This window comes from Taeniopygia guttata, chromosome 6 (genome assembly GCF_048771995.1).
Source record: "Taeniopygia guttata chromosome 6, bTaeGut7.mat, whole genome shotgun sequence".
Taxonomy (NCBI): domain Eukaryota; kingdom Metazoa; phylum Chordata; class Aves; order Passeriformes; family Estrildidae; genus Taeniopygia; species Taeniopygia guttata.
The window spans coordinates 11,227,306-11,247,131 of NC_133031.1; positions in this window are offsets into that span (position 1 = coordinate 11,227,306).

Consider the following 19,826-nt stretch of genomic DNA (forward strand, 5'->3'; position numbering starts at 1 on the left):
TCACATGATTAAGTTATTGTGACAGAGATTTGGTAAACTGTGAACAAAAGCTGATTTACTCAATCGTCATGCCCCTATTGACCTTATTGAAATATCCTCCTGGTGAAAATCAATTTTTCATTTTTAAACCAGAATACTTAACTATCATCCACATTGATTTAAACCTATCTTAAACTGCAGTAATATTGCACTCAGAAAAACTGAGGCAGAAGCTGTCCCTTCTGCAATAAGCATTCTCACTCTGCAAGCATTTCTGACTGGGCAGGTTTTCCCCTGGAACGACTTTTCCTCAGGAAGGTAAACCAAATATTTGCTGGATAGCATATGTATTATCCTAGGGGATGTTTGGCTTCAAAATGATGCCTTTCAGCTCCTGCCTGCACAGGCTGCAGTCATGGACGTGGTCTGAGTGCACCCTCAAGCTCTCTGCAGGGAGCAGGGCACAGAGACCACTCTCCAGTGCACCGACTTCAAAAAGAGTTGTCTTTAACACCTATTTTTTTTTTTGTTGTTTTTTTTTTTAATTCCAAGCTATTTGTTATATTTTTTAATGATAACCAGCTTTCATACTTTCTATCACATTAAGGAGGAAGTCACTGTGTTGAAACATAGTAAATTAGTGAGAAAGAAATATATAGATTTCATGGAAAAAATTAAAAATCTGTACTGTCATGCATTTTCCTTCTTTTCTTTCATTTAAGGATTTTACATGGTTGATTACTATCTTGCTGACTGCATGTGTTCACATCAAATAGGGAAAAAACCCTCCACCCAAATCTAAAAGGGAAGATTCCTCTGTCCCTTACTAATGGGATGAATCTGTAAAATCCACGTGGACCAAGTCAGCCCACTGCATTCCCACATATCTGCAACTTTATTGGCTTGTGAGCTGAAAACCAGGCAAAAGCTCTCAACCAGGGAGCCTGCTGATGAGTGCCTTGGAGAATCTACAAGTGAAAATGAGGCTTCTTCTCTTTATTCATTTCTAGTTAATATGCAATATCTTATCTACCACAGGTAGCAGGGATAGAACGACTGGCTCCCCAGGATAAAAACTTCTTTCATACTAGTAAGAATTCAGGAAAGGAACTATTTTCTCAGTAAATTATACAGCTATGTGTTGCTACAGAAAGGCTGGCTGCTTGTCTAAATACAAGGATATTAAAAGAAGGGATCTAATACACATGTGTATTAGAATAAACAGAACATATCAGAGGGAGGCATATATATATCATCACATAAAAATACTGAAAATAAAAGCAATAAAGTTGGCAAAGCTGCTGCTTTGGTTTTACCACTTTGGAGCCATCATCTGTCAAAAGTCAGTTCAAGGAAAATGATAGTAATTGGTCACTTCAAGGTTCCCAGAATTTGCTCACTCTGGTCTTGACAAGAGAACATTCCCACTAAGTCCACGTAACAACAGTAGTATTGGGTATTCCCAACCCTGAAAAAAACCAATGGCTGATTGACAATTAAGATTGAATGAGGCAAACAAGAGCGCTAGAAAACAGCTGTTCTTTGCTAGAAAACAGCATCTTTTGCTCACCCTCCAAAACCTAGAACAGAACTGCCAATTCATGAGAATCCCATCTTTTGCCAGTTCTTTGCCTTACTACATCAGCATCTTCCTCACTGCCCCCACTGAAAGCAGATTAATTTTTAACACAACCTTGTTAAATCACCATTAAAAAACTACTGCTGAACTACTATTTGAGGCATATTTTTCATTGTCCTGTTTCAAAAAAAAACCCCAAAACAAACAAAAAAACCCAAAACCCCCAAAAAAGTCAAATTTAACAGCTAACCAAAATAATACAGAAGAATATAAGGATCTTTGACCCATTTCAGTATGAGGGGATTAAGTAACATATTTAATAACCTGACTGTTCTCTGATCTTTGTGTAGTTGAAGACCAGCCACGAAATAGAAGAATCAATACCAGCTGGTGTTAACAGACTTTGTAGCCACTGTGGGCAAAGAAATACCAGCAGTCCCCCAAGTAAACTGCTGTTATCACTCAGCCATGTATTTAGAGTGAGGTGGTTCAGAATTTCTGCAAAACCATTTGGATTGCCAGGTAACTTTTTTTTTTAAGCAAAACTGTGTTTTCTCTTAATTCCTATGAGACCTTTATATACCTGTATTTAAGAATACATTAACAGCACAACCAAAATAGGAAAATAAGTATTTTGACAGTAAAAAAGAGTTGTGAAAGACATGTTCTCCATACAGTCAGCAGAAAATCTCAATGTGAACAGAAGCCTTATTCTGCAGCCCACTGATGTCCCTCTCTCCATTGCAGGTCCTCACATTTTCCTGCAGTTAGCTTTCCCCAGATTTCCCAGCTGCACCAGACCAATGGCTCTCATGAGACCCAGCAAAATCCTGCTCCGGTTTTTTACAGTGCAGCCAAACCCTCATTAATAAAGCCAGTAAAAAGGAAGACACTGTGCACTCTTCAAGCATCTAGCTCTTCAAGGCAATTCTGTTTTAGGAGATTAATATGCAATCTCCTAATTTTTTTTTAGGAATCAGTATTTAGTTAAAAACAACAATAGCACTTCCAAGGCCTTTTAAGTTTATCATACCACTGTGATGCTAATCTCTCTTAATGAAAACAAATTACTTCCACAAAGGATGAGTCTTTTGGGCATGATTCTGATTCTGTTTGCACTGCTTTATTCCAGCAGCTGCAGCTAATGGGGTCTCTACTGATTTACACCCACCATCAGGATAAGCTTCTTTCCATTCACAGCAAGCACGGTACATGTGGTGTTGCTGAAGCCCAAGTGATTTGGAATACAGCTGAGAGTACTCTCAGAGTCTGTCAGGTTTTTTGAACTTTTATATCATGCTGCTTCTGCTCACATAAGACAGAAAATGAAAGCACAGTGCACTTGTGTAGCGTAACTAAGCAACAAGACACAGCAGGGAGACTGAGTTATCTGGTGCTAATCATACCCCAGGGATACGAAGCTCATGAATTAAGGGCCATTTTAACATTTAGCATATTTCTCTTAATTTAAAGGTAAAAATAAATTATTTCTATAAGCTCCTTTGATCCCTGGAAAATGTCTCCTGACATTAAATCCACTCCATCTGGCTCTCAGAGATTACTGTACCACATACTTGCCACTCAAAACACTCAGTCCAGAGCACTAGGTGGTCTTCATCACTAACCCATTTCAAACATCCTAGTCCAGAGTCACCTCCTCCCAGATCTGGTCTCTGTTCATCACTTCTGCAAGTCCACAAGTCCTGGGTAGCCCCAGAGGGCAGCCAGAGAGCTCCTGGTGCTGGGGTGTCGGGCTGATGGAAGGCTGCCTTCATGCCCACAACCATTTCAAGTTTAAGTGTCTCCAAGCAGTAAATGAAATTAATTAAAATTCCAATATGTTTTTTATGACAGTCTGCTAAAAAGCTGCATTTCAGCTCTGTTGGAGATGGGAGCATTCCTGTAACAGGTTACATGTCAGCATGTCTCTCCCCCATCAAAGTGGAGCAAACAAAAACTTGCACAAGAGACTGCAAATGTAGCCTGGGCTCCTTTCAGCTCAGCTTAAATAGTTCCATCCTATCTCTTACCACAAGTGCTGGGACCACAGGAACTCAGGGCAATGATGGCCTGAGTTCAGTGGCAGCATAAACAGAGCAGTGTCACACACACAGTGGCTGAAGGTGACAGAATCTAGCCTGAAACACTCAGTCAGTGCCATTATGCAGAACTTGCACTTAGCCATTCGGTGGGCAAACATATAATTTGAAAAGTGTTTCGGTTTTTACTTTATCCTGCCTCAAGGCGGAGGCTAAATGAGCTGGTTAACATCTATGTTCACCTACTAGGCTGTTTTATGTATTTTGGTTTATTCAGTCTGTTCTAGTCAGAGGAAGTCATCCCAGTAAGGTGGCCTGAAAAAGCACAGAGACAGCACCAGTGCTGTGTGCAAGATCAGTGATCAAGGCTCTTCAGTGGCTGGACACAAGCTGCAGCAGATGGCAGCTCTGTGGAATGGAAGTTTAATCTTTGAGCTCAGATATTAGAGACAGGACTGCCCACTGTTGGGCACAGGCCTACACATGCAGCCAAAACGTTTGTTGCACAAGCAATGCCAGAAGGCAATTAGCACAATTAGGTCATCTTTTTGGCCCATTTTGAATGGACAAATAGCAGGGGTTATCAGCTTGTATCTTGTTCCAGCAATGATCTATCTAGATCCTCCTGCACACTAAGGATTCAGCACAAGCTATGCAAGCACAGAGATAATTTTTGTCTAATTTGTCATAGTGCTGAGCTAAGGAAGAGGAACAGGGGGCTGCAGGTAAGGAACAAAGGCACAGTCCAGGTCCAGGGGTGACCAAGGCTCACAAATCAATGGCAGAGCTCTTTGCAAGGGCTCTTTGTTTTCATGACTGTGCAAGTAATGGTAATAACAGCAGTTCATGGCTGCTGCTTCATCTCCTTGCACAAATTTTCATGGCATGTGGAATAAGGCAAGGGAATATAGCAGTGCATAATTATCCTTCTCAATTCTAACACTGCCCTCCTGGGAAAGCTGAATCTCAGTGCTGGGAGGTCAGCTTTTTTCTTAGCAGTGGATACCCTGGAAGAGAAGACACCCAGAAGCACAAAACTGAACTCATTTGATTCAAGAGGGAAAAGGAGCTGCTGCACTTAAAACCTGCTGCTAAGAAAAAAAAAAAAAAAGTAAAAGAACGCCTTTGCCCATTACTTAACACCAGGAGGAAATAAGGTTTCCACTTGGAGAAAGACACAGGAAAACAGACATTTCCCAGAGGAACTAGGAGAATGGATGCTGTTGCTCCTGCAGTGCCCCCTGCAGAATGAACCACTGGAGGTTTGTCAACACCTCTGCCCTCACCCTTGTGTCACAGCTCTCTTTCCAGCACACCACAGCTCCTGCTCATCACCACGGGGTGCTCCAAAAAAAGGGTTAATGCTTTCTGGAGCCTTAGGACAGAAAGTTCAGCTTGCTCCTCTGCCATTGCTGCACGCAGGCCTATTAGTGGGCCCCTCCAATTAGTGCTATTAGTGGGCCCTCCTTTAGGCTGACATGCAATGAAACTTGCTAATCCATTGACTGCCATGAAATCAGGCTGAATGGAAGATCAGCCAGTAAATCAAGAAGAAGATCTTGTAAGTGCCTAGGTATGATCTTTGGTTTTTTTTAGATTATGCAATTCCACTTCATGGATACACAAATTGCAGAGTGAATAATTAATATCCAATCTGGGGAAGCTACTGGAATGTAACTGCTGAGTAGGCAAATGAAAATATAAAGCTATCAGCAATATACTAATTTTGTAGTGCTCCACACAGACTGAGCAGCAGCAGTTTACAGATACAAAATTCCCTTGCCTAGAGGGCTAACCTTCATTTTGCCTAGATTAATTCCTAAGAAAAGCCTAATACTATTTGGCACTTTTCAGATTAAAGAAATTTGTTTATTTGGAAGACTGAAGACAGTTTCCTTGTAGTGGCAAGTGAAAAGACAGCCTGAGGATCTGAGGTACCAAATGCATCACTTTGCATTTCCCTTGAGAGCACTGTCACTTAAACACCACTGTTCACTATCTTGGATTCCATCCATGTTTTGCAAGGAAAAAACATTACAGGATACATAGAAAAAAACCCTTCTCCTACTTTATAAGCTGTTGCTCCTGGATATTATTGGTCTTCTTCCAACATAAGTGTATCAAAGATTGTTTTTTGGCTGAGATTGATCCAATCCAAGCAGGTATCCCTGCATAGTCAGAGAACAACCAGAGATGCAGAAAGAAGCCTTGCTTTGATTACATTTCATGGGATGTACAAGGGATAGGTCAGGCAATGTCTTACTGAACATGAAAATTAAAGATTCTCCAAGGAAATATGAACTGAAATGGAACTGGGCTTTTTACTTTTAATATCCTAGTGTTTGCCATCTGTTATTTGATGTCCTGAATTTTTATTTAAAATCTGTTTGACAAACAGAGCTCGATAGAAGAAAAATTAGAAGTTAAAATGAACACAAACTCTCACAGAAGTCTCATCTGTATGTCTTCATCTACATTGATCTTATGTAGTGGTTCACTGCCCTGAGGTTGTCATAAAAAAAAGCATCAAGTGTGATAGTCAACCTTAAAATAAACTTTTGCTTAAAAAAATTTCCTGACATTCTGGGAGGAAACATTATCCTGTTTTTCTCCTCATCCAAAAACATTGCAGAAGGCAGCTGTTTCCTTCTAAATTTTTACCATGCTGCACTTCAAGGATATTTCAGGAGCACTTTTTGTGGGTTTACAAGCATATTCTTAATACGATACTTTTCTCAATCTCTCCAGAGTAGATGCATGGCTTTAATATCCCTCAGTTTACCTGAAGAAGTGGCCTCAATATCTCAAAAAAATGAGCCTGATATTTTGTGTTAAAGTTTCTTTGGGACAGATTTATTTCTTTCAGTACTTTTTGAGAAAGTTATTTTCTTATGTAAAAGGTGTTTGGAAAGTCTTACACAATATTGTTTGGAGCCAGCCTCCCCACCTTTGAGCACAGCACCACTCAGCTGAGGACCTACTTTCTTCTATGTTCTTGTTTCAGGAAAATGAATCTGAAATTAATACTTGGGTGCTTCATACTTCACTGCAAAGTACCAGGTTCCTCAAGAGAGCTGCCACATGATGATTTTCACTTGAGACGGGTACATTTTAGCAGAGATGGGCAGCCATCCCAAAGACTGCTTTTCATGCAGATTTACCATTAGCCATCACACAGTAAAATGATAAAGAATGCTGCTCTGGCACATAAGAATTCAGTTTGGAAAAGCCTCAGTAACAGCTATTTAGCAATGGTGTTAATGGCCCCCAAAATACATATCAGCACTGAACTGTGGGGCTGGGAGCCCAACAGAAGTTACCAATCCTGTATCATGAGATTAAGGCCCTCCCTGAAAAGAACTGTACATTTTTCTTGCTTCATCTATTGTCTGTCTTTTATACTGGCTTAAAAAAAAAATAAACCCACACATTACTTTGAGGGAAATTAAAGATGCAAAGAAATAAGAAAACAGCTATTACCTTTTTTGTGTGTGCGTGAAATGGAATCTAACTTACAAAACCTTGCACTGGAGATGACCTTGTTTGTCTTACTCATTTCTCCAACTTTGTTTCACTTAAGGAGTATGAAAATCAAATTCTTTTTGCCTGGTAACAAATAACCAATACCAGAAACCCTGTGAGGGTTGTGAGTGTCAGGGGAAATTGATAGTGGACTGAGTGAATTTCCCTAGTGGAACAGCACATCAATGACTCATTCAAATTGTCACCTGAGACCCCTAAAAGTCAGTCCAGTGTCAAACATTCTCACCCCCTCTCCTCAAGCAAGCTTGTTTATGGATAGGTCCTCATTACCCTTCCATTAACTTCAGGCTGACAGCCCAGCAGACATAATCCAGTTAGTAACAGTAGAGATCCATCAATACCTCAGGCATCACCCTCATTTGGGCTTGCCTTCCTAGTGCAAGTCCTGTATTTTAAAAGGAAATTACATTGTTATGTCTTTTCATCACTATCATAACACCAACCAGATATGAACAAAGTTATATGTGGGAAAAAAAAAAAAAAAGAAGAAAAAAAAGTAGTAGAAAACAATAGTGTACTGCATTGGCCAAGAGGTCTCAAATCAGCCCCTGTGCAGCCCAGACTATTTGCAGATTTAAATCCTTTTGCACTCCATGAAACCAGCCGTGGATTTTAGCAGTATCCTTGTCTGTGAGCTTTAGATGTTCAAATGAGATCTGTGTTTCCCAGAGCTGCCAGGATTTGAATCAGCAATGAACACTAACTCCAGCCTCAGAGATTTCCATCTCATGGCACATGAGAGGCAGAGCCCAGGCTGAGCCCTTGTGCATCCCCAGGGCCAGCTGTGCCCAGCTGTGCCAGGAAGGCACTGAGAGATGTGGAAGCAGAGGCAGAGTGTGAGGCCAGGAGCTGTGGGAATTACACACACTGAGCTGTGTTCAGCTCCCTCTGGAGCTGCTCAGCTGGGCTGGGAGGAAGCTCTGTGGCCACATCTCCAGAGGGCACTTCTCCTTTTCCTTGGTAATTGTTCTTCCCTCTTCCCCACAGTTTGCCATACACCAGAGATCAGCTTCTGCTCCCTGAGGACACAGACCTTGTCTCTGCAGTTATGCCAGTCAGTAAGCAGGTAAAATGACATGCTTTCATTCCCGATGGCCATGCCCACTCAATGACACAACCAGGCCCATCATCTTCATAAAAAGCAGCAGACCTTAGTCCAGTCAGAGGAGAAAACTAAGCTCTCTTTCAGGAATAATCTCAATATTCTGTAATTGTTCAAATCCCCAGAAAACCTCACCCTACTGCTTTCATTTCATATTTGCTCACTGTGCATGCCAGCTACAGCCAAGAACACACACTCACTACATAATGGATTATTTGTGGTCCACGAACAAGAGCTACATTTTCCATCTATCTATTTATGTAGTCAGGCAGCTTTTTACTCTTTCTCAGTTATTCCCCTGCACAAGGAACTCAGGGACACTTTTGCTTGTGCTCTCAGCCCAAAGGAAGCATCTAGATTCTGGAAAGGCATTAGCATGCTTTGCAATTCAGACTCCTGGACTCATACATCAACCACAATAAAGATTCTTTGCTTTTCAGTTTTCTGCCCCAATGACTTTAATACTCTTTTGACACTCGGATGGAATAAATACTTGCCAGAGTGCTGGCACTGGAGATGGAGACAGCCTCCCATGTAAATTGTGGGGAGGAAGAAGAGGCTTTGTAGGCAGATGCAGGCTTCAAAGTATGTCAAGCACTGTTGGACCAATGTACCTGCTAGTGCACTGGGGAGGCCTAAAATCAGCTTAATTCCCCTTCTGCTGTTGTAGCATTTAAAGATAAATCCTTCTGAGCTCTGAGGGTATTGCTACAGAGCACTGCAAACTAACATTCTGTGCTGTTTCTGCAGTCCCTGTTATAAATGATGAATTCTCAGTTAGCCCAGGAAGAGCCATTTCAATGGCAATCTCATACATAGCTGCTGATTCCTAAACCCAGTGTTACCCTTGCTTTCACCTGTAAAGGCAGATGCAAGTAGCACTGTGGAAGGCTGCTAGTAATCCTCAGATATCTTCATCTTGGTTATTGTGAGATCCCAGGGCTGCATTCCAAGAAGAGCAGAATGCAAGATGTGTGTACTGTACACATGCACAGCATCTAATTATAGCAGCACTTCTCTCATTAATATTTTCTGACCCTGGACGTTATTTTCCATGGGATACTGCTTACAAATTCCCTTCCTCCTTGCCACTGTCCTCTTATGCTGACAAGAGCTGAGAAAAGCTCCTGCTGTGTTCAGAATGCTAATAATTGCTGAGTTATCAATCAAAGCAGATGGAGACAAAAGTAATCAGCATCATCAGAATATCTCTATGATACAGCAAGGAGGCATTCTGAGCTCTGCCCAAATGAATGGGCCAAGCTAAGAGCTAGCTACTGCCTGAGAATTACACTAATGTGATGTGACATTTGCTCAAAGCCAAGTCCTTCTATTAATGAGTTTCTGAGTTCTTACAGCAAAGTCACAGCTATTGTTCAAGGTTCAGAAAATCTGCAATTTGCAGGTCAGAATTGGCAACAAAAGTGAAAAGAAACAACAGTGAAATGCCAGAGAAAAGGAAGTCAGAGGAAGTGAAGTATAACTTTCTGGAGCTTTTGAATTCAAAAGACCATAGGAGTGTGTCTCTGCAGACACATCTCAAGCAAGCTGACTCTGGACCAACACTTCACCTCAAACATGTCATCTGTCCCCATGCCTTAGTGCTGAGCTGGATCAGGCACAGCTTTATAGCAAATAATTCCTGCGTGCAGCAAGGGGACACTCATGCCCTCCAACATTAGTCACTTAATCAAGCCATGTTTTAACAGGAGCCATCAGTCATTTAGAGAGCATCACCTCAATTTGGGCAGTGCAAAGATCTCGGGAGTCAGACTTCCAAGGCATCAAACAAATGAAAATGTTTATTTACCTGTTCATTGACTTCCTTAAACATTGTGTTTTGTTGTCTCAGATTACACACATTACACTAGTCTCTGTCTCACTCAAGGCATAGTTGCATTTGTGTTAATGGATTTAAAAATAAAACAATTATATAATTTAAAAAAAAAAACAAACAAACCTGTTAATTCAGGTCTGTGTTAGCTTAGTTGATTCAGTAGAAGTGGCTGTCAAAACCACATCATTCCTAGGCTGGCTGTTAAAAACTTTAGCAATCCCTGAGCTCCTCTGCTGCCTCTCCCCAGTGCCCACGCTGGCCACGGCTGACTGGGTCACTGCTCCACAACCTGCAGAGCCTCTCAGGCTTCAACCTCAGTGTCTCCTGTGACAGGAATGGGGAGGAGAGAGCTGAGGATCTCAGCCCACCTCTTGCTATCACAAACTGCTGCCTCTCTATAATCTGACAATAGTTTGGCAGTGCTTTACTTGTTAAATGTGTAAAATGGATTTTAAAGCCATTTTCAGTATTAATACACACCTTCCCTCTGTATTTTAATTGAAGCATATAACTCAGAAAAGGATCCTTACACACTCCCTAGCATCTTCAGACAGCTTAAGGACTTAGCTAGGCACTGTTATCTAAAATCCTCTTCCATTCACATAACACCCATTGCTGAAGAGTTAATTTCTCTACTATTTTTAAACTTCTTTCCCCTCTTTGGATTATTTGTATGCTTTTACTAGTCCAAGATCACTCCCTCTGATAAAATGACACCACAGAGAGAGAGGAAAAAAAAAGAAGAAAAGAGTATTTTAACATGTGTGCCCTTGCAAATGTACAATACACACAAACAGAAGTAGAGAAATATTGCTATGAGTAGGCACAGAATTTAGACATAGATTCAGAGATGAATAGTGGAAAAATTTATACTGGATGTGTCTTGCTTTAGCCACGACTTGTAAACACCAGTTTAATTTGCTTAATTTATGGTTTCCAGTTCTCTCTGCCTGTTGGAAGGGGCCCAGCAGCCATGCCCCCCACCAAGCATTTTAGGTTTGGCTGCCTTGCAGAGCATGACAGATGACTCCATTTTGCAAGGTAGTGCTGAGGAAATGTCTTTATAGACCCTGAAATATCTTTAACTCTAGGGCTTGCTTTCAGCCAAGCAAGTTAAGGTCCTTCTAATTATACATCTCTAAATTTATTATTCTCCCCTCCTGTAATGAAAGAAAGACTAGGTAAAAGCCTTTCACTTTTAAATAAAACCTGGTTTTTAGATTAGGTAGATTATTAATTTAAATAGCTATTTTCACAGCGATTTAAAGACAAAGATATAAGAACTTCAGGAGGCTTGAAATGATAAAGTGCAATATAAAGGTGAAACCAGTTGCATTCAGTTTAGCACTTGTCAAATATTTCTGTCAAAAATAGGTGCTAGAGGCACCTGTGCTGTCCCCATCTGTCCCATTAAAATAAAGGCTGGCCTGAAGTTCTGCTAATGCACATCTTCATGGCAATAATTCCATTTGGGATTGGCTCACCTAAGGGAGGGTGCAGGTGCAAAGGGAATTGTGGCCCTGTGTTCTGTGTCTAAGACCACAAACTGAGCTGTGCAGGAAGGACCTGAAGAGCTCCCTGAATCCCCCCTGACAAAAATTCCTGTTGTTGCTTTCAACATGCAGTGGCTTGGGCTCAGGGATCCGTGATTGTCACCAAGGGCACTCATGGAAAGCAAACAGAATGGTCCTTTTCTGAGCAAAGTTAACTGAACAAAGCAAAATGTGAAAAAGCCAAATGAAAACTCTTTAAAACATTACAGTTCACATTTAGGACTAAACCAGATTTTATTTTTGAAGTAATTCAGAGTGAGATAGTAAAGAAGAATAATTTTGTGACTTAGTTTCTCAAGCTGTGTTTCAGACATCTATGTGTTTTTAGTACCCAAACCATGAATTTTAATATATCCAAGTCAGTATGTAACTTTTAGATAATTTCAAGTCTAAACTATTTGATCTACAACATATAAACTACAAGTCTCAGATCTTGACTATCAAGTACAATCTTCAAAGTTCTATTCCCATATCTCATTCAGTGGATAGCTTAAAAAAGAACTTGCATTAGCTTCCAAGAGCTTCAAATTACTTGGGAAATTTCTGGACTAACAGGAAAAAGGCAAAATTTGTCAGACTAATGATTCATTGTGAATAATTCCCCTACTGCTGCCAGAAATAGCGCGGCAAAACCCCTCCAAACCCTCAAGCAAGATGCAGAAAGCTTATGTGCTGCCCAAATTGTGCTCTGATGTGTGCCACTACTTATCTGACAGTTTTCATAGATACTAAATGATTTTAGAAGTGGAAAGGAAAAATAGGAATGGGGTAATTTCTGGCAAGTTTTGAAAGTTAAAAAAAAAGAAAACCAGCTGTCTCATGGGTGTGCGTAAAAAATACCTATGTTACTTCAAAATTAACAACACCAAAAGAGCTTAAAAATAACAATGTCTTCCTGTCACATTTTGAATATGAGAAGAAACAATTAATGACATTCTTGATTCACATTCTGAAGTTTAAGAACATATGCATTCATCCTATTTTCTTTCATATACCTAATTGCCCAGCTAGGTTAGAAAACAGATAATATTGAACGAGATGTGTTAATTGGAGTGCTTTAAAGCAGAACTTAATTCACACAGATCCTCCCATCCCAGGCTGTGCTTCCAAGAAAGATGTTTTCCTATTTACACACTAACTGTGAGCCCTGAGGTCACATGAAACGTGCCAGTAGTTGACATTCTAGGAGGGTTAAACCACTATTAACATTCACAGCTCAGCCCAACACAAAATGCTAAACATGATATAACAATTAAAAGAGTCTAGGAACTACAAAACATCATTAAACCAGAACAAGCATTAAATTCCCGACTTATCTGCTTTTATTTTTATGTTACTTTTCTTCAAGTTGAAAAGTATGGTAGCTCTTTGAAGTCCTAACTGTCATTATTAAAAAAAATTCTCTGCTCCCTTTTCTAATTGCTTTTTCTGTTCATGAAAAGTCAATTAAAAATCCCACCGATTGCATTTTTAGCTTATCTGGCCAGCCCAGGGAAACAGTTTGGATATTGTATCACTCTCATTATTTTCTTGCCATCCATTGTTCAAAACAAAAAGTCTAGCAAACCCAAACATTCAAAGAAGCAACAAACATGGCTCAATCAATCTTTCTGGCCTTATCATTCCACCTCAGCTTTTATGCATTATTAAATCTTCCATATTTTAACCTGTAGGCTCACTATCACAGGACAGCTATACCACAAAAGCAATGCTTCTGAAATAAAAGCACTACAACAGGTACTCTCTCCAAATTTTTCTTCTAATGTAAAGTTACAAATTTTGGAGGAGAACAGAATATTCACCTCAATACTTTTTGATAGTCAGAACAGTATAACTGTTTTTTAAAGGCTTTGTGTAAAACACAATGTATAACTGACAGAAGAATTCAGACCTGGATGCTTATATAATTCTATAATTTTTTTTTCCTGAGAGATATTTAGTAATAAAAAAAACCCCAAATCCACCCTAAACCAACTTTTATAACCTTGCTTTTATATATAGACAGAATTATTCATTTCATGACTGTTAATGGGTAAATAAATGTTTTAAGAAGAAGTTAAAGCATTGCTAAAGAACATATTTTTGATGATGCTCTTCCTTCCAGGTGGTGGTGTGCATGCAAAGAAAGCTCATAAAAGCATTTTCCACTCTGCTCACCATTTTAATCAGAACCAACTTGATCCAGATAACAAAATGAAATCAATCTCTGTCCAAAGGATTTAATGATCTATGGCTCTATGTACTATGAAACATTAAATACACTTTGGAAAGCTTTAAGAGACAAAGCCTAATAAAACAGTTCTGAACATTTTCTTGGTGAAAGAAATATATTCAACATCATTGACAAATATAGTGAACAAAAATAGATATTTTCAAAATGAAGCCTACTGAATTTGTGATTTTAACTTCTTCAAAATTTTATCAGTTTCATTTGAAATAAAATAAACACCACAAAATCACAAAAAGAAATATGTTTCAGGATAAATGAAGTTTGGAGGTTTCTCCAATATGAAATAGTAAAGCATTTTTCATGTGATTTTCACTTGAAAAAATGCATCTATTATTCAAGAATAATATTCTCAGACTCCTGCAGCCTCAAGTGAACTTCAACACTCCCAGAGTACAAGTAAATAAATAAAGAAAACATGACTGAAAAGAGAAGCCAGACAATTCCTTTCCTACCAAAAAACCAGCAAAGTTCAAAGCTTTTTTAAGATGCAGGAAGCCAATAGGGACTATCTCTGCTTTCAGATGCAATTGAGTTGTAGTGGTAGAATAGGAGACAAACTTTCCTTTACACACTTAAAATAATAAATTCCTTTAAAAAGGAGAGTTTGCACATTGCTTTCCATATTAAAAGTGATCTGTTTCAAGAGAAGACTAAGAAACAGCTCAACTACACACATACCGGCTTTCATATCTTCCACAGCACTGAAGCTGATGCACATCTTTTGGGAAGACGGGTCCTGGTGGTTTGGGCTCTGTCCTGAAAAGAGCTTTTCTGCAGGAGCCTCTCAGGATGAAGCAAAGGGACGCTGAAGCCCCCGTGCTGGAGGTTCCAGTCCTGCAAAGGGGAGGCAGGTGTGGTGTTCCCCAGGCTTCCCAGGGTGCTCTCTTGTCAGCTGGTTTTAGCACAGGTGAGTTCCTTTAATTAAAACAAAGCCAATTGAAATGCCCACTTAGAATATGGCCCAATTCCTCCTCCAGTGAGATCTGATGCCAGGGCCTGGACATCTGCTGCCTCTCAGCAGCTGTACAGCGCTGCTGTCAAAACCAAGATGCTGGTGTGAAGAGGCAAGAATGTGATAATCAATTCGAATGACTTCCTAGAGCTTGTAATTTCGACCCCTGATCTTGCAGAGAAATCCATGATGTTGGACTTCACACCTTAAGGAGAGTGTGTTGCAGGAGGGGCAAATTAATGTTCAGTAGGGGTTCCTGTACTGCACTGACAAGCTGCATTTGCAAGCCAGCCTATTCGGAGTTGTACATTTTATTACCTTGTTGTTGTTGCTGTTGTACTCCCACAGACAATCTAGAAAATAACAGGGGGATTTCCTCCAGCCTCTGCTGTATGTGGGGCTCATATGTGCTGGAGACATCAGCTGCTAGCTGAGGCCGCCTCATTTTGTGCTGCATAATGACCTTACAGCAGAGAGATGGGATCCACTCAGAACTCCTTGTAGTGCTCTTACAGATTTCATTTGCTTGTAAATTCAGGCAAGCAGTGGCTGGTGCTACATGCCAAAGTGCTTTGTGCCACTGCAGATCTGTGCTACAATAAACAGCAGAGGTGTCCAGTTCTGCCTGCCCAGGCTTGCTTGAAAGAGAGAAATCAAGCGTGGGTTTGCCAATATCTCCCCCAGCTCTCCCCCAAGTCATTAAACAAATGTGACTTTTAGCCACAAAATAGACACAAAACACAGGTGTAGCAGTTTTGCAGTTTCTAAAAAAGCAGTTTTGCAGCCGTGCCTTGGAATAGCCTCCCTTGCTTATGAGCATGGCAGAGTAAATCAGCTGTTTTGATGCTGAGTTTTAGTTTCCTACAAAACCCAGTCTGCTGGGCTGGCCAAATCCAGCCATCAGCTATCTCTGATGGACTTTTCCTTTCCTTCAGGGATTTTCCATGTGCAGTTACTTCCTCTAGGTTTGCAAGGTGTGGATTCACACAAAAAGTGCATGAATAATTAGTGCAATGCTCTCATTCAGCTGTTTAAGGGCATTTTCACTTGTGTTTTCACCAACATCTGTGACACCACCAACCCCTCCCTTTAGAGTGAAGAACAAAGAGGGGGTTCTGTGCTCCTCCCATGCCAAGGGATGGGCAGGAGAAGGCAGAGGTTTAGCCCTAAAGTGCTACACTCAGGGTGGGCAGCTGCCCTGCAGCAAGCACTGCCCTGCAGCTGTGTCCCAAAGAGGCTGGAGCCTACAGCAGAGGCAGAGCTGTGCTAGGAGATGCAAGGCATCAGCTCCCACTCATCCCAGACCTCAGGGACAGCCAGGAGCTCCAGCAGCTGTCTCTGAGACATCAGTCATTGCTTTTCCTTGTCAGTCACCAGGAGACAGCAGGAGCTAGAAGGCAAAAGTTTTTTCCTACCCATAGAATCATACCATTTTGCTTCCAATCTTGCTCCATTGCCCATGGATCCAGAGCCTTTACACTGACTTTGCAGGGATTTTAGAAACTATTAGTTTCTTAGGGACACTATTAGTGTCTTAGGGACACCAAATCCTATGTACTTCTCCTACACTAAGATCTTCAGAGAAGCAGCTGTACTTGCTAGTGGTGCTTGCACCTTCACCTTCCCCATTACCAGGTAGGAGACCAATTAGCACAGACTTTTGTAGTCTCCAAAATACATGGGTTTCACAGATCACAGCAGTTTATTCTGTTAGATCCCAGAATTTAAACCTTCACGTTTCTGCCTAGAGGACAGTGTTTATGAAGCCACAAAAAAGATACAGGACAGCTCTTCCTGTTACTTGTAGTTGAGATTTGGAGAACAGAGAGCTTTGTTTGTTACAAAATGGCATCCATTTTAGTAACAATAAATGGTCTATCCAACCAGAACAGGCCAGGCATGTTCTTGAAGACAGATGCAGAGATATATAAGGATCTATTAATATCAAAGAATCAAATAGATCCTCTTATGAAGTCAGTAAAGATGATATCTGTCAGAGAAGAACAGTGCTTTCGTGCTGAAGAGATGAGTAAGGAATTTCTAGACCAGGAAAATGAAGGAGTGATAGCAATGAGTCTGACTGGGAGCTGCTATTATGAAATAATTTCTTCATGGGTCCCCAGTCAAGGTCCTAAGAACATCTGTTTTATGTCTTCTGAGATAACAAACACATCAGTGATTGCTGCCTTGCAGGCAGGAGCAGCTACAGAACATAAAGCAAGGGGGTGGGAGAAGAGCAAAGAAGCAGCGAGGCTGAGTTTGGTGGAGAAATGCTTCCCCATGGAGGCCCTGAGCAGACAGCCCCAGGTGGTCTGTGCTGTGCTGGGAAAAAATCAGGTGGCCAACAGAGAAAAGGGTTTGGAGGGAGGCTGTGCAGTCACATCACTGCCTCATACTCTAGAGGATGTGCCAGCCCAGCCTTCCTGCAGAAGGAAGACTGTTTCTTTCTGCAGAGAGAATAAAAACCCCTGTGCAATTTTCAAGTCTTAAGACCCTGACCCTGCCCTAGACATGCCTGGAAAGTTCACAGTATCCAGGTCTTTTTAAACCTTAGCTGTTCTATGGAAGCAATGATCTGTCTCATGAGTGCCACAAACAACCATGGCTTGTGTGATAAAACCCTTTTCCCAGCAGAAGCTGGAGAACATAAATAATTTCAGCCGATGAACACCTGCCAAGTTATATCTGGTGTGGTGTTGGCACTAATCTGAACTGTTTTTTTTTTATCTGGTGGCCTACAGGTGAAAATCTCTGCATTCCTCTACACTGAACTATCCATTTGCCCAGGTTCAATATTTTATATTCCCCTTGGTGTTGGTGTTCATGCAATATTTAATGGATATGTCCAGTGCTTTGCAGATCACAGCATATCACGTATTTCTGCAGAAATAATGCAAACCCTGATCACATGAAAGATCTAATGCCATGCTTGTAAAATGCATGCTTTTATTGCATGTTGAAATGAACACTATGGAATTGTAAAACAACATGCCTTAGTGCAGGCAGGCTAAGCCAGAGTGCAGCAACTCTGGTTTGTATTTAGTGCTTACATCTGAGTTTTGTGGAGTCACCGCCCCCAAACTGGCATGTTTTAACTTCACATTTTGCTTAAATCTTACAAGAAAGGAGTTGTAAGGGGGAATAACAACATCTACTGCTTGCTCAGAAGAAAGGGGTTAGCAATGAGAGTTATGCTATGGTTACATTTTTATCACAAACCAAGGCTGTGGTTCCCGTTCAAATTAGTAGGAATTCAGCAAAAATCTCTCCAAAAGCAATTTTATGATGCTCTGATTATTCTTTCATGTTCTTACTCCCTTTGTGATTATGATCATCACTGGCTCCAGGCAGCTGAAAAAGGATTTGTTCAACATCATCTGTTGGAACCACTTTTGGAGGAAAGGCAAGACTTTGATTACCTTTTTTTCATTTTATTGTACTGAAAAGCATACTCTTCTACAAAAAGTTTAGATTTTTTGCCTAAACCAAACTAGCATTTAAATTAAAGTACAAAAGTTGGTTAGTATGTTGATTAGCAAAAAGATCCTCTGCAAAATCCCCCCCCCTTTTTTTTTTTTTTTTCTATAGAGACCAAAAAACCCTCATATACATCCTGGATACATTTAATTCCTTTCTCTGGGGCACTGTGAAAGAAGATAAAAGATAATCCTACTGCTTTCCCTGGATCTATGTTTGTGCTTGATTTTTTATTTTCCTGTTCTTAATTAGCCATAAAAATTATGTGTGTTTTTGTAACAAGAAGAATTTGGTTTTGGCTTCCAGAAGAGAGTATCATCAAGACTACCATTATGGCTATGAAGTCCAGGGGGTAAGGAATGATAAACAATAGAAGAGATACAGCTCCTTTATTGCTCATCCCACTAAATCCACTTTTCATATTTTTCCCCAGACCAACAGAGTAGCTGTAATTGAAATTATTTTTAATTTTTCGCTTTAATTCAGTTACAGCAAAAAGCTGTTCACTGTTAAGTTCTGACAGGTGCTTGCTTCAGTGAAATATCACATTGTAGGCAGGAGGGCAGCCAGGGCAGAATGAATTGCACTGCTTCTCTGATCTGAAGGGGAGAAAACCCTTTCTTCCAGCAGGTTTTAACCTCCAGTGGGTAACATTTTACTTACCATGCTCTGTGCAGAGAAAATGTGATGTAACATTAATTTTCTGTGGGCAGATTACCATTTTCCAACACCAAAGATGCAAAAAAAACCCCCAAAAAACAACAACAAAAACAAAAAAACTCCAAACAAACACAAACAACAACAACAAAAAAAAAAAAACAAAACCCCAAAACCAAAACCAACCAACCAACCAACCAACCAAAAACCAAACAGTGACCGTCCAAACCCTTGCAAACCCTTGGAGTTAGTTAAAAATTTGGTAGCAGAAAGAAAGGCATCAAAATCTTCACTTCATCCCAAAAAAACCTATGACTGCTGGAAAAAACCCTCACCAAACAGAAACCCACTGGCTTGATAGAGTCACAGAAAGGAATTCCCACAGCATGCAAGCTATAACAAACCCAGGGTTTATACAGTACAGGAACATTAATAGCACACTTAGTGAAAATGTATACATTGCACTAGGCCACTGTATTTGCTGCTGCACACGACAGGAGACTAATCTACCTCTTGTAATAGCAAGTGCTAAACACAGAGGAAGATTTTGTCACCCAAAGCAACTGTAGTAGGTAATAACACAGCAGAAGTATGGATGCTGATGCAAATCCTAAATGTGAAAACCTATTTGTGACAGAGAGTGAAGTACAGAAGGGCTAACAAGGCCATTAAAAGGATGTCATGCTAACCTTCTTCCAATCTTCCCACAAACCTTTCTCAGCCAGCTGTCTCATCTGGCAGGCACAACCAGAATTCAGCTCCTGCTTTCGGTGTGCTGACATGAGATCTTGGTTTCCTGGAAATACCTTTCTGAGGATCTGTGAGGCAAGAAAGCACAAAATCCCCCAGGACCTCCTCCCAGCCCTTCAGGCAGTGTG